Source organism: Protopterus annectens, chromosome 5.part0, assembly GCF_019279795.1.
Source record: "Protopterus annectens isolate FY-2018-M chromosome 5.part0, PAN1.0, whole genome shotgun sequence".
In the NCBI taxonomy this organism is placed as follows: Eukaryota; Metazoa; Chordata; order Ceratodontiformes; family Protopteridae; genus Protopterus; species Protopterus annectens.
In genome coordinates this window covers 981,862,753-981,876,204 of record NC_056735.1, presented here as the reverse complement: position 1 = coordinate 981,876,204, position 13,452 = coordinate 981,862,753, and the positions used below count along the sequence as shown (strand labels likewise).

At 37.4% G+C, this 13,452-nt stretch overlaps 1 protein-coding gene across 1 annotated transcript in view; it reads right to left on the bottom strand.

The window, feature by feature from the left end:
- TMPRSS2 (transmembrane serine protease 2) overlaps nt 1-13,452 on the bottom strand; it is a 396,349-nt gene that overhangs the window by 73,924 nt on the left and 308,973 nt on the right. The window lies entirely within an intron of this gene.

The following is a 13,452-nucleotide window of genomic DNA, read 5'->3' as shown; positions in this document are numbered from 1 at the left end:
AAATGCAGAGTCTGAAGATGAGGATGTAGAAATTTTCCCTCTTCTTGAACCAAGGGATCTGGTATCAGGGGAAGATGCCAAGGCTGAGACTGGGTGAGACTGCAAAGCAGTGGATACCAATGCTGTCTGGGACAATCTGGAGCTATGATAATGGCCCTTGGTTTTTCATCCCTTATCTTCAACAGCACTCTGGGAAGAAGAGGCAGAGGAGGGAAGGCATACATTGAAAGCTGTGTCCAAGGGAAGGACAGAGCATACACTCTCCAGGCTTTGTCGTGATGTTCCCTGGTGCAAAAGATTGGAAGAAGATGGTTGGTTGGAGATGAGAAGAGATCCACCTGGGGAGAACCCCAGTGCTGAATGATGGAATAGAAGATGTTCTTGTTCAGTTGCCACTCGTTAGGATCCAGGCCCTGCCTGCTCAAGCAATCTGCCAAGGTGCTGAGTCTGCCTGGAAGAAACTCAGTTATCAGATGTAGGCCTATGGAGGCTGCTATGGACCATAGAAACATGCTTTGTCTGCACAGGGGGTAAGAGTGAGTCCCTCCCTGCTTGTTGATGTACCACATGACTGTGGTGTTGTCTGTCCTGACCAGAAGAGTTCCAGGAGAAAGAAGATGCGTGAAAACCAGCAAGGCCTGCTGGATTGCTATCAATTCTTTCAGATTTATGTGCAGGTGAATCTGTTGGTTGCTCCAAGTCCCCTGTATGCATCTGACATCTAGATGCACTCCCCAAGTTTAGTCCAAGGCATCTGTGGTGAGAGTCAGGCCTTTGTTCTGTAAACAAGCTGTTGCCCATCAAAGAAACTCTGTCTGCAGACAGGGAATCAGAGGAAATATTAAGTCTAAATCCTGTGTGCATTGACACCAAAGGTTCTTGAGGTACCATTGTATTTTCCTCATATGCAGTTTGGCATATGGAATCATCAGAATACATGAAGCCATGAATCCCAGGGCTTGCAGGAATTGCCTTGCAGAGAGCTGGGTCATGCTTGCCAAATCTTTGAAGTAAGTCGAAAGCTGCATTTGTTTCTCTTGAGGGAGGAATACCATCTGGGCGGCTGTATTCAGACTCACTCCCAGGAATACAGTCTCCCTTGTGGGTACCATTCTTGACTTCCTTTCGTTCAGAGTGTAGCCCAAAGAGGTGAGAAGGTTCTTTACAAAATCCAAATCCTTTAGAAGTTGTTCTGGAGAGTTTGCTTGAATGAGGCAATCGTCCAAGTAAGGGTAAATTTGAAAGTTTCTCTGCCTGCAAAAAGCAATGACCGGAGCCAGGCATTTTGTTAAAACTCTGGGAGCAGTAGATAATACAAAGGGCAGTGCAGAGAATTGGTAGTGTCACTTTCCAGCTCTGAAACGAAGGTACTGCCTGCAACTTTCCTGAATTAGTAGGTGCAGATAAGCTTCTTTGAGAGCAAAGTCACCAGCCAAGAATCCTTGGCTAGCATTGGCAGCAACTACTGAAGAGTGAGCATTTTGAATTTGGGAATCACTAGAAAAGTGTTCAGTATGGAGAAGTCCAGAATGGGGTGCCAGGTGCCCCCTTTTTTGGTAACCAAAAAAGTCTTGAGTAGAAACCTTGGCCTATCTGAAGTACAGGAACTGGCTCTATTGTTCCCAGGTTCAGCAAGGAAGAAATTTGCTTTTCTGCTTCTGCCTTTTGATTTGGAGGAATATCTGGGTATCCTTGGTGAACAGCAAAAGTGTGAAAAGAAAACTTGTAGCCCTGGTATACTGTTTTGAATACCCATTTGTCATCTGTGATGGTGAACCAAACGTCTGCAAAATTGGCCAACCTTCCCCCCAAAGGCAACCCTGGGCCAGCAGGGGCAGGTAGGGGGATGGCTGAGTCAAAGAGAATGCTTACTTTGGGAAGGTTGCTTAGAACTCCCAGATTGTGAAGAGGAAACATGCCATTGTTTAGTCTTTTGAGGACTAGAGGTCTGTCCCCTAGAAGACCTATAACCCCTAGACCCTAGTGCGTCCCTGTTTACTGGGATCAGGAAAAGTCTAATTCTTTGAAGGGTAATGCCTACTAAAATGAGGTGGCTGAACTTGCAGAAAATCTTTAACAGTTTGCATAGATTTGGCTTTATCCTCCAATTTTTTCAAGACCTCTTCTGCTTTTTTACCAAAAAGGATTGTCCTTATGTAAAGGTACATCCAGTAACTTAGATTTAACAGGCTCAAAAATGGGCTGTTCCCTGAGCCAAACATGTCTTCTGATAACAGATCCAGTGGCTGCTGCCCTGCAAGAAGCTTCCAAATTGTCAAAACCACAGTGTATAGAATGTTAGTCACAAGAGAGGCAGAATTCAATAAATCTTGCATGTTCTTACTCTCCGCCAGGGAAGGGACACTAACAATTTTAGCCTTAATAGCCTCCAATGTATGCTGCTGAAACTTACGTATATTACACAGACAATTTGTTAAAGCAAGAAAAGAGGGTCCCCAGCGAGCTACTTAGCTGAGGATGTCTTTGACTTGATGTAGTCGGAATACAAAAGAAGGTAATAGGCCGACCGGCACTCATGCAAATTGCTTCTGCTTTGGGCTCCGCGGCAAGAAAGACTGAGGAAATGGTGTCAGCTGCCTTCCTTTATACCTGACGTCCTTACGTCGGGTTTATGGCAGAAGGCAGCTGACATCATATACCAAGACTTTGGTATTCTGGCCGACAGCGGGCTACCAGGAGCCGGATAACCCATTCTGTAAGGACTGCAACAGTGAAACATGATGATCATATGCAAATTCAGGCTACAGGAAGTTCCTTATGTTGGTCATTTATTTAGGAGTACAGGCCTATGACCAGACCCTTCAAAACAAACAGCAATTCTCGAGATGCCAGCTTCAGACAATATTCAAGCTCTGCAACATTTTCTTGGCATGGTCAACTACCTAGGCAAGTTCATTCCAAACTTGAGCCAACTTTCAGCACCACTCAGAGATCTGACATGTAAAGATGCATACTGGTCTTAGTTAGGGCAATATCAAAGATCATTTGATGTCCTGAAACATAGAATTGCAAGTCCACCAATGCTCAGATACTATGATGTTCACAAACCAGTTACACTTTCCTGTGATGCTTCGAAATTTGGTCTTGGTGCAGACATTCTACAGGAGGATCAACCTGTTGCCTATACATCGAGAACTATTACCGCCACTGAGATGCAGTATGCCCAGATTGAGAAAGGGCTTTTGGCAATTGTGTTTGCATGTTCGAAATTCCATGATTATGTTTATGGAAGACCTATCCAGATCGAAACAGAGCACCAACCACTAGTCACTACCTTGAGAAAACCAATGCATTCAGCCCCAGCCAGACTGCAACGCATGATGCTGAGATTGTAAAAGTACAATTTAAATCTTGTCTAAAAAAAAAAAGGCAAACTTCTTTATCTTGCTAATACATTATCCAAATCACCCAGAAATGCCACTGAACAGAATGACAGTCAAGGTTTTCATTCGATTGATGATTTTGAAGTCATGGAAGTGAGAAATTTTTCTTCAACACATCTTACAAATGTCTTGATGAGCTGAGAGAACACACAGCAACAGATCTGTTTTTACAGAGGCTCAACCACTTTGTCAGTCGTAGATGGCCGTCAAAGCAATCTAGTTTACTTTAAGAACTGCAACCCTATTTTCCATACAGAGATGAGATTTTGGCTGACAAAGGTGTCATTATGAAGGGTCCAAAAGTAATTGTTCCAAAGTCCTTGCAACAAGAGTACATTACGGTCTTGCATCGTGGTCAGGAACTGAATCGACCAAAAGAAGGGCGAGAGAGAGAGTATTTTGGCCTTCTATGTCATAAGACATTGACAGAACACTTTTATCTTGTTCAGTATGTAATAGTACAAAGCCTTATCAACAGAAGGAACCACTTCAGCTTAACCAGATTCCAGAACTATCTTGGTCGACAGTATCCACAGACATTTTTGAGTGGAATGGTCAACATTATTTGGTGTTAGTAGAGTCTTACTCTAATTGGTTCAAGATTGACTTGCTTTCTAACAGCATCCAGTACAGTCATTACTAAGATGAAGCATCATTTTGCTGTACATTTGAGTCTGCGCAAAGTTATTTCTGACAATGGCATGCAGTTTACAAGCCAACAGTTCAAATGATTTGCTGAAGAATGGGACTTTACTCATGTCACAAGTACACAGTCACATGGTTTGGCAGAACGTGCAGTGCAAAGTGTAAAATAGTTAGTTGAGAAGCCAAAATGAGATAATACTGATGTTTTCCTGAAACTCTGGAATCTCAGAAATATTCCTTGTGATAAACATCTTGGTTCACCTGCTCAGAGACTTCTGTCAAGCCAAACCAGAACCACATTACCACTCAGTAGTCAATTGTTGGTTCCATGTGTCTAGAATAACAGATCAGTGAAAGCCAATCTGTTGAAAAAAGCGCCTAACCCAGAAGTCCTACTACGATAAGACTGGCAGACTGCTCAATCCATTACGAAAGGGAGAAGTGGTAAGGATGCAAACGTCCAAAGGTTATGATTGGATTGGTGTTATGAAGAATATTGGTCCAGAGCTGAGATCGTACATTGTGGAATGAGAAGAAGCAGTTTTTAGGCAGAATTAGAAGCATTTACTACCGTTATCCGAGCCTATACCACAGCAAGTAGCCTGTGAGAGAGACTATCTCAGAGTGAGTTGTCCGGTATTTCAATTCCAGAGGAAGTTCCAGAGGACATTCCTGTTCCAGTGAGGAATCCAGAAGTTCATAATATGAATTGTGTACTGCAGACTTTCCCCTGTTGCTAAATTTAGTCCCAACTGTTATGTTACAAGATATGGTCGATTCTCTAAACCCTGTAGCAGATATGAAGCAACTTGGACATGAACATTGTGTTTTGTTTCCAATGTATATAATAATGCATGCCTAACTCTGATATTCTTTTGCATAAAGGGCAACCTTTTTAACAGGGAAGGTGCAGATCAATATGTGTGTATATACCTTTAAGAAGCTATCCAAGGGCTTGCACAAGTGTATAAATACTGAGCACATGTGAGCCTGAGTGCCATTTTGTAGTTAGTTGTTGAGGTGTAAACATGTATGTATGTATGTATGTAAGCTCTGTCTGTTAGTTAGTTTGTTCATATTTAATGACCGCTGCTATCGATCCTGATGTGCTTGTATGTATTAAACCATCTAAACAAAAACCCCAGCCTTCTCGTTATTTGTGTTAGAGATGAACAACCGACACTTTCACTAATATCCAGGGTACGTCTGAAGATTCAGAAGGAATCCCTCAAGATCACTGTGGGAACTCCTTTCTGGTCCAGGCAGCTGGGGTTTCCCCTTCTTTTGTAAATGTCTCTGTGAAAACTGTGTTTTTCCCTTCTTGTTCCAAATCCCACAGCAGCTGTTTGTCTCCCCTGGTGTATAATCATCCACGTGTAAGTTCTTGCGTTCAAGGTATGCTGTACATTGTGGTTTAATACCCACTTCTTTAATAAAACAGCTTATGCTATCTGTTTCTGTTGTTTTTAACACTGCAGCATGGCTTTAGATATTTCTGCTTAATGAACTGTGTTGCATATGCACCTAGATAAGTTCTGTTTCCTTGTTTACTGTTATACAACCAGAAGGGCTATTTCACATATTGCAATGAACTGCTCTGTCTAACTGCACTGTCTAGCATTGAAAACATTATTGGATTAATTGACTGTATCCAGAAATATCGGAGAGAATATAACTACTATTGCTAGTTGTATACGGAGGAGAGCCTTTATTGCTACCGGATTTTGTCGCAATTTTTTGGTGTGAGTTGTGTTTCTACTTTTGGTTACCAGTTTTTGAATTTGGCGCCTTTTTCCGGTACTGAGGAGTTCCCGTGAGAATGAATAGCAGTACACTATTAAGTGAACTTATTAAAGTTATTCAAAACTATTCACAGGCTGACAATACAATAGCTGGATCTAGTAATGATATCCCCTGTGCTCAGAGCACTCCGAGAATTGCAGGGGAAGGAGATTTGGTGACATCAGACGCTGACAAAGAAAACAATCAAGCAGGCAGAAAAGAGCAGTTGCGGCCAAACCGAGAGCGGGATAATGGCGTGTACGGTTTGACAGATAGGAGAATGGACAGTAGATCAAATAATGAGAGTTGGCGATGCTATGTAAACATGGATTTTAAAAAAATGGTTGGACAATTCTTTTGGTGCCTTTGCTTCAAGAGATGGACAGAAGCGAGTCGAGAACGTTACATACAAGGACAAATGTAAGAATTTAAAAGTGCAATTAACTAAATATAAAACTTTAGCCTTGGACAATTGGTATTTAATGAGATGTATTGAAAACAAAGTAGTCCCTAAGGGACCTAGACTAAATACATTTCCTATCAATACTATTTTTGATTCTGAATTTTTTAAAATTATTATGAACATTTTAAATGAATGTGGGCTGGCCATTTTAAAGGCAATGATAAAAAACAATGAAGAATTGATGGTTGAATGTAAAAATGAAATAGATTAAATGTGGAAATCAATTCTGATTTGTTGTTTTCTGTGACAGAATATAAAAATATATATTTTAAAATGATGCAAGAGGTTGATAATATAGTTTCAAAGAGCCATCAAAGGAAGACTCAGAAATTGGAAAGGGATTTGAATGAATATAGACAGGGAAATGCATATTATTGTGAAAACAGGAAATATAGAGAGAGGAATATATATAGAAATGCAAATTATTATAATATTAGAGGTGAACCTAGTTATATGGGACACATAAATACAGATTATAATGCTGAATCAAATTATGCATATAATCAGTACTTTGACGAGGGAATGAACGCTAATTTTGATATAGAAAACCCTTTAGGGGAACAGGGACCGAGAAGGTCCGAAAGGATACAGAATTTAGCGCAACAGCCCTCGTATGCAGAAGTTACAGGGAATCATTACATACCACCACAGAGAAGGACAGGTTACAGGGGGAGAAGATAAGTAGTTGCATTATAACGATTCCAAATAATGATGATGAGTATGTGGATATACTTGACAATACAGAAGAGACTGACACCCTTGTTTTAGAAAATGAAAAAGGAGGAATTTTATCTAAAGTGGTTATCCATTCACAGGATAACTTTTTTATTTACAATTATACTGATGTAGAGGTAAATCAGGAATATTTTAATCTTTTTACAAAGGGTTTTACATTTGTACCAGTTAAAAAATTAGGTATCGAGGACATTTTATTGGATATTAAACTATTTACTAGGAAATTGAATTTGTTGCATATTTTTATGGAAGGAGATAGGAAGAATAAAGAAGATACATTGAAAAAGACCAGTACGTATAATCCCCCTTTACACTATGATATACAAAATTATGAAGGATGTGTTACAGGTTTACTAAGAGAAGGATATAAAAAAAAAATAAATTGAATATAATCTAACTAAAGAAGAGAATAAATTGTTGAAAGAATTAAGTGAAAATGACAAACTATGTATTATGAAACCAAACAAGGGTGGGGAGGTTGTTTTGATGGATATGTGGGATTATACTAAGAAAATGATGGATATACTTGACAAGGACAATAGGTATGTTATAGTATCCAGAAATAAAGTTAACATTTCCTACAGGAAAATAGATTTAATTCTTGAAGACAATTTATTACAGGGTCTTATTGATATAAATATGTTTATTTTTTTAAAAGTAATGAAACCAGTTATACCAGCGATTTTTGGTATACCTAAGATACATAAAGATTTAGAGAATCCACCCTTAAGACCTATTGTTTCATTCCAAGGCTCGAAAACGCAACGATTAGCTATATATGTTGATACAAAACTAAAGAAGTTTTATAATAATTTTCCTCATATTTTGACAGATTCTTGGTATTATTTGAATAAAATAGGTTTTAGTATATATAAGGATTATGTAACTTTTATTACTGTGGATGTTAAAAATTTATTTTCAGTCATACCACATGCAGTAGGTTTAGTCTGGTTCGAAAGAATGTTAATAGATATGGTATTTTTAACTACGGCTGAATTTAAATTAGTTTTAGAGAACATGGAATTAGTATTGAAATATAATTATATTTACTTTCAAGGAGAACTATTATCACCAACTGGATGGCGTGGCCATGGGGTCCGCCTGTGCACCCATTTATGCGAATAATATTATGTTATATTTTGAAAAACAATATATTTTTAATTCTGTGTTTTACCAATATATTATAGGGTATTATAGATTTTTGGATGACATTTTTATTTTATGGGATGGACCAGAAGAGGAGATTATGGAATTTATTGGTTATATTAATAACAGTACAGAGTTTTTAGAATTTATATATGATACTGGTCTAGATGAAATGCACTATCTTGATGTTATGCTTATGACAGATCGTGTTAACAATAAATACAAATCTAGAATTTATAGGAAAGATTGTCATTCAAATTCTTATTTACACTTCCATAGCGACCACCCTTACCACTTTAAAAAGAATATAGTGAAGGGGCAAATGATTAGGGCAGCTAGGATGACGTCAGATAGGGAAGACCTAGTGAAAGAAATGGAGAAACTACATAGGATGCTTAATGAAAGGGGGTACCCAGACAATATGATTCAACCCATTAAAAAGTTGTGTATGACAGATGGGGAACATTATATAAACCTTTACTTACTAATAGTCGGACTATTGGAATGGTAAAAAGAAACAATGATGACGAAGGTAAGGATGGCCAGCTGCCCTACTTAATTTTGACCCATCACTATAGTACAGGATGGATAAAGAAGTGTATAAATGATACTTGGGAGATGTTCAAAAAAATACCTACAAAAGTAGAAGTGTTTCAACAACCACTTAGATATAGTTTTACAAGGAATAAAAATTTGAAAAATATTTTTGAAAAGAGGAAAAATAAAAATATATCTATAGGTGGAACATGTGTTAAATATGGTACTTTTAAATGTGGTAGATGTGCGCAATGCCCATTTATAGCAGGAACAAAAGAGTTGGACATTCCCAGTATAAAAATGACTTTGAAAGGTAATAAGTACAACAGTTGATATACAAAAGGGGTAGTATATTTAAGTTATTGTAAGAAATGTTGGAAGTATTATATTGGTAAAACAGAACGTAATTTTAGGATATGCACATATGAGCATATGCGTGATATTAGTAAAAAGAATGAAAATAATGCACTTTTTAGACATACACAGACACGTAATGAAGCTGATATTAAATTCTGGGTCTTAGAAGAAGTAAGGTTGCATGAGAGAGGTGGGGACTGGGAAACTAGACTTGAATTTAGAGAGATGATTTGGCAACTAAGATTAGATGCATGTGGTAGTTATTGTCTAAATGACCATATTTCTATTAGCCCAGCCCTCAAACTACTTGCCGAAGACACTAAACGACATCATTAGTAGTAATTTTATAAAATTTTAACAAAAGAGCATATTATATTTTTTAGAGAAGATAAGTAGTTCATATTCCATGTACAATTTTTTTGTCTTTGTTACAAAAATGAATAGGTTTTAAATATGTTTATATATATATATATATATATATATATATATATATATATATATATATATATACATATATTTTTTATATATGTGTTTTTTAAAACATTTTTAGCATATGTCTAGTAACTGTTGACATTCTGCTAATTTTATGATTATTTATGAATATTATTGTAATTAGATAAAATTTATTTATTTATTTATTTATTTGTACACAATTTTAAAATGTTTTTATAATTGTAACTGGTACAAATTCAAGGGTGCCAGATGCTATACATATATAATTGTAATAGGTACATTGTTCCTATCCACGAGACAAAACATAATTTATATAAATTAAAAATAAAAAAAAAAAAAATATATATATATATATATATATATATATATATATATATATATATATATTTTTTTTTATATTAGTTTGTATATATTTCCATTTTGTATATAAAGTATGTTTTTTTTTTGCCTAGTACATGCCTTTTACTGTAGTATGCATATATTGTTTTTACACTGCACCAGCAATGGTTAAAAATTGTAGCAATTAAATGGCCAGCCAATAAGGAATTAAGTTTTGTTATTAGAATGGTATTTAAGTGTTGTTCGTTTTGTTTAAAGACAGATTCTGATGAAGTCTCCGTGAAGGAGATGAAAGCGCTCAATCTGGTTGTGTGTATGTTTAAATTACGTTAATAAATTGCATTTATTATATCTTCGTTCTATTGGATTAATTGCCTGTATCCAGAAATATCGGAGAGAATATAACTACTATTGTTTGTTGTATATGGAGGAGTGCCTTTATTACTACTGGATTTTGTCGCAATTTTTTGGTGTGAGCATTTAAAACATGTTGAAAGTGTATCTTATATTTGTATATTGCCACAAGGAAAAAAATATATCAGATGCTGAAGCAAAAACAACTGTTACCGTTACATGACGATTTTGTTATTGAGTACTGTTAAACCAAGGACAACCTTATACAGCTTAATTCTTCCTAACTGACACACTTGCACACACGACTTTCATTTCTATAGTTCTCCTATGCAACATTTAACTTATTTTAATGGGCTATAACCTATCCTGATACTATATGCCCTTCCCCTGACACTTACAGCTTTATCAGAGCTATTACTTACTAATCTTAGAATTACCATTGCTGGCGACTGGTCACACAGCATGTGCTGCCTTAACCTAACCTCTCTTAAGTTTTTTTATTTTTCTTTCAGTAAACCAAGATGCCCCTCAGGTCAAGCGGATCTCTGCCCCCATAAAAAGATCTGGAAACCTGAAAAATATCACACTTGGGCACCGGGCATCCATCGACACTGTCCTGTAACTAAAGAGACTTAAAGCTAATGTAGGTGCCTAACTTCCAAGTGTCTAGACAGTAAAATACATTAACTTCACTAGATTAAACAAGTGTTAGTGAATATGTTAGTAGATTCTGCTGTATAGTTCCTTACTCAAACCACTGTACTGATGAGGTCATCACCAGGAAGCAACAGCTGCATAACCCTCTCCAGTAAGTGTCCCCCTCCAAACCACAGTCTATTTTCTTTTGTGAAAAACTTAAATCTATAAAATAACATATAATTACCTTCCCTTTTCATCTGTACCTAGCCACAGCTTTAATATTATATCCTTTTAAGAAATTCAGGGTATAATTAAATAATGTCTACACTTGCCTTAATTTAACAGTATAAAGTAGAGTGAATGTGCAAAGTTACATACCTATTCTTAAGGTTCACTGATTGGTTTCTAATCCTCTTGCACTTTACAAACAGTGTCACAAACATTTTAAATGTGTATTAAACATAAACTGTCTCATTAATTTTAGCAGTGGCTTTCAGTCAATCCCATTGCTCTGCATCTGAAGATAATCTGATTCTAGTCACCAGCAGTATTTTTCTTATTGCTCAGTAGACTATTCATGGTCACCAAACAGCCGTACAATAAGCATTTCTGTTTCTGTGTTCACTTCATCTAAGTTATGTTTCACTGTTAAAGGCATTCCACTCCAGCTTTATCACTGGTTTTAATACTTCACTGATTGTTTATGAAGACGGATGCACACAGGGTTCAGGTTGGGCCCGCTATGTTCACCCTCGCTTTGATCGAGCTCACTCTGCTACAGTACCCTACTCCCATTCCCACACACCCTATATCAGTTACATGTATCTCTAACCTAAATGCTGGATGTTTATCAGACAACATCAGTGATCACATACCTACCATATTTCCCCCAAAACTAAGATCAGGTCTTATACTCTTTCCCCTGCCGAAAAACGCATTAGGGCTTATTATCAGGGGATGCCTTGTTTACCCCCCCCTCGTACAACAATCTACATCTATTCATTTATTCATGTACAAAAACTGACATTTATTCATGTACACAAATCAACATTCATTCATGTACAAAAATCGACATTTATTCATGCGCACAAATTGACATTTATTTGGTACTTTTTTGTTATTGGGCAACACTTCTAAGTAATGTATTAACACTTGTGTGAGAATTCTACATAAACAGTGCAACAAACATTTTAACTTCAGAATATCTACATCTTGGCTTTCACAGTGGAATATTTCATGCTTAAGAGAAAGTACAGAAAAATCTCAATACATGTGTATTGGAGTAGGGGAATAAAACTGAAAGTAGAAGCAATCCATTCTTTTGCCCCGATAATGTAAAAGTTATTTAAATACAGTCATGTCATCTTCTTCTGGAACATTGTCATAAGTCTCCAACCTCCAGATTCCAGCCTGAATTTCTTGCGACTCCATTTCCTGTAGAACCATTGGCCCCAATCTGTCATGCCTAGTAATAGAGCTCTCCTTAAATGAGCACTGCTTGTCCAAGTAGCCTGCTCGTAGTGCATTGGCAACACAGCTGCCAGTGATTTTATCCCATGCATTTTTCACCCAAGTCACGACCTCTTGCAGTCTAGGCTTCACAAAGTTTCCATACTGATTTCTCTCCATTCTATTTTCAATGTAGTCATTGAGTTCCATGCGCAAATGGTCGTTGAGTGGCTTATTTATTGCAACATCAAGAGTTTGGAGATAAGCAGTCATTCCTGCGGGAATCATTATTTGATCTATTCCTCTCCGTGCAAGGAATTTCTTCATGTCTTTAGTGCGGTGAGTGCTGGCTGAATCCCAGACTAGCAGACCTCTTTCACCACTTCGCAAAACAAGTTGCAACATTACATCGACCCACTTCCTTATAACTGCTTGTGTGCACCAGGCTTTTTCGGTTTCAAGAATGTAAATGCCTGAAACATGTTCAATCTTGTCTTTCTTGCCCTTACTAATGATTAGAGGTGGGGTTTTCTTTCCATCTAGACAAATTGCCAAAATACAGGTAACACGTGCACTCTCGTAACCAGTGAAGGGAATGTAGATTGATGAGGCACCCCTCTGATCAATTGTTGTTTGAGATCCTTGGCCCATAAACACTGCAGTTTCATCCATAGCAATCATGTTGGAGAGTTGGTATTTAGAAAAGTTGATGCCATCAACAAAGGACTTGAACGCAAGTGCATGTTTAATAACTTCTGTATCTTCCAGCTTGAACAGTGTTGTTGATCATCTTAGAGATAGTTCATATTGCTGAAGGAAGCCATCCAGCCAATGTTGTGATGCTTTGAATTCTTCTGGGGATATTTCTAACTGTGGTGCCATTGCAAGGGCAAATGCTTGAATATCAGCCCTGCGCACAACCAAAGCCTTTGCTCTCCTGTTAGCAATCCATTCACAGATGATGTCTTCCAGCTCAGGAAATAATGGTTGACGACCTGATCCACACTTGCACTTCTTGGTATTTCCCTTGTTAGCCTGTTGACTGAGGTTATCGTATGCTGCATGCCATTTTTGGGCCATTTGGAGATCTAACTTCTCTTTGCAGAAAGTTGTCAGATTCTTTCCCCAGGAGTCCTCCATGATTCCTTT